This window comes from Arachis ipaensis, chromosome B5 (genome assembly GCF_059453495.1).
Source record: "Arachis ipaensis isolate K30076 ecotype BB chromosome B5, ASM5945349v1, whole genome shotgun sequence".
NCBI lineage: Eukaryota > Viridiplantae > Streptophyta > Magnoliopsida > Fabales > Fabaceae > Arachis > Arachis ipaensis.
The window spans coordinates 41,681,543-41,684,170 of record NC_142440.1 but is presented as its reverse complement, the minus strand read 5'-3'; the positions used below and the strand labels follow the sequence as shown (position 1 = coordinate 41,684,170).

Genomic DNA, 2,628 nt, shown 5'->3' with positions numbered 1-2,628 from the left:
GTGGCACACCAGGCTATCCAAGTCTTTAAAAAGGCCTGGGCGTGCCACTTAGGCTCGAAGGCGTGGCACGCCAGGCTATCCAAGTCTTTAAAAAGGCATGGGCATGCCACTTGGGCTCGAAGGCATGGCACGCCAGGGTGATCAATGAAGGGAGATGTGCCACTTGAGGATTGGGCGTGGCACACCAATTCAGATTCAGAGTGAGGCGTGGCACGCCACTGAAGCGCTAACCACACGCCAGCTGTGAGATCACATTTATTGAGTTTCTTTTCCCTCCAAAATATAATTTTACTTTCACTTTTGTATTTTCTTTATTTGCTAGTCCTAGGAGTAGTATAAAAACCCCTTGAAAGTACTGAAGAAGGGGTTAAGCAGTTGAGCTATTAGTTGAAGCATAGTGAGATTTATTTTTCCATCTTTTACTTTTTCTTGAGCTATGAGTAGCTAAATTCCCTCTCATTGAGAGAGGGAGCTCTGTTGTACTTGATGGATTAATGATTTTGAATTTCTTCTTCTCTTCATCTTCTCTTTGATTTGCTAGAAGGAATTTCGTTCTTCATGCTAGTGTTCAATCACCTTGGAAAAGGGGTTGAATACAAAATGGGTTTCATGGAAACCTTGGAAAAGGAAACATGAAACCATGCTAGAAATCCCTTCTCACACTTGAGTAGGATATGAGTTTTGGTGTTTGGATATGGTGACATAAAATTCTCCCTCTACTTGGATCTATGATGATGTGTGGTATAATCAGGGATCAAACATATCTCTCTTCATGAGCAATTAGACCAAGGAATTGGCTATTGATCAAGATCTGAGAGATTGAGTCACCAAGGGATTGGGGCTCAATCAATCATGATTGCCAAGAGGTCAATGAGTTGCATGATTGAAGAGGATATGAGTTGGATTTAATCCAAAGAGACAACATCTCCTGAACTCAATGAATTCTCTTATTCTTATCTTCCACTTTCTTTATAGCGTTCTTTACATTCTGTAATTCCCCATTCCCATTTACAATTGAGTCATTTAAGTTTCTGCTCTTTATTTTCTTGTCATTTTCAATTCTGCTATTTACTGCTTTTCTTTACTTTTTGAGTCATTTATATTTCTGCACATTTACAATTCTGTAATCACAATCTATTCTTCTTAGCTTGACTAATTCACCAATTAATTAAAATTGCCCAAATCTATCAATCTCTGTGGATATGATCCCACTCCACTGTAGGTTATTACTTGACGATAATTTTGGTGCACTTGTGAAAAGAACGGATTCACAAATTTTATAATGGGGTGTGAATTCGGCTCATCAAGTTTTATGGCGCTATTACTGGGGGTTGATCTGAATTTGACAATAATTAAATTGATTGGAGAGCTAGATTAAGCATTTTTTTCCTTGTTATTTACCTTTTAGCTCTTTACTTTTCTGTCCACTCTGTTTTCTTTGTTTTTACTTTGATCATTTTAGCTATTCATTGTTCATATTTCCATCCTTCTAACTGTTTGATTAATTGCATCAACCAAGTTAACCACTAATCTTGCTGTTTGTTGAATGTATGACAGGTAGAAGGGGAGAAACTTCATCCTCTTTTGATAGTGAAATTGAGAGGACCTTCCTTAGATTAAGGAGAAAAGAAAAAGGCAAAGGCATAGTTGGAGAGGAACCAGTGGAGGAGGATCTGATAACGACAATGGATGAAAAAGTACAAGACAATATTAGAGGAGAGTTTTAGGCTCCTACATCAACCCAAATCCAGGAAACTGTGGCAGCAGCATCCTCAAACCAACAATCCATGCTAACAACTTTGAGTTGAAACCTCAACTCATCACACTTATCCAGAATAATTGTTCATATGGAGGAGGAGCCCGGGAGGACCCAAACCAACATCTCACTACATTTCTGAGGATTTGTGACACTGTAAAGTCCAATGGTGTGCACCCTGACACCTATAAGCTATTTTTGTTCCCTTTCTCACTCAGAGACAAAGCAGCAAAGTGGTTGGAAGCATTTCCCAAGGAGAGTTTAACCACATGGGATGATGTTGTAAATAAATTTCTAGCAAGATTCTACCCTCTGCAGAGAGTCAACAGGCTAAGAGCTGAGGTGCAAACCTTCAGACAGCAAGACAGTGAAACACTCTATGAAGCCTGGGAGAGGTTCAAGGATTTGATAAGGAAATGCCCACCTGATATGTTCAATGAGTGGGTGTAACTACACATCTTCTATGAAGGGCTGCCATATGAGTTAAAGCAAGCAGTAGATCATTCTTCTGGAGGCTCACTCAATAAGAAGAAAACCATTGAAGAAGCCATAGATGTCATAGAGACTGTAGCCGAGAATGAGTACTTCTATGCTTCAGAAAGAACTCAAAAGAGAGGAGTGATAGAGCTCAACTCAATGGATGCCTTGCTGGCCTAAAGCAAATTGATCACTGCACAACTAGCTGCCTTGACCAAGAAGATGGAGAGTAATCAAGTCTCAGCCATCTAAGTCCAAACTCCCCAACAAGAAGGGGATGCACCAGAAGTCGAAGGTGAATGGGAACAAGCTAATTATGTGAATAATTCTAGACCTCCATATGACCCAAACTCCAAGACATACAATGCAGGTTGGAAGAACCACCCAAACTTTAG

General features: G+C 39.8%; 1 non-coding gene across 1 annotated transcript; it reads right to left on the bottom strand.

The window, feature by feature from the left end:
- Positions 1-2,083: 2,083 nt before the first annotated feature.
- LOC148563967 (small nucleolar RNA R71) lies at positions 2,084-2,190 on the bottom strand. The gene has a single exon (XR_015884336.1). It is a non-coding gene; the product is annotated as a small nucleolar RNA R71 (small nucleolar RNA).
- Positions 2,191-2,628: the final 438 nt, after the last annotated feature.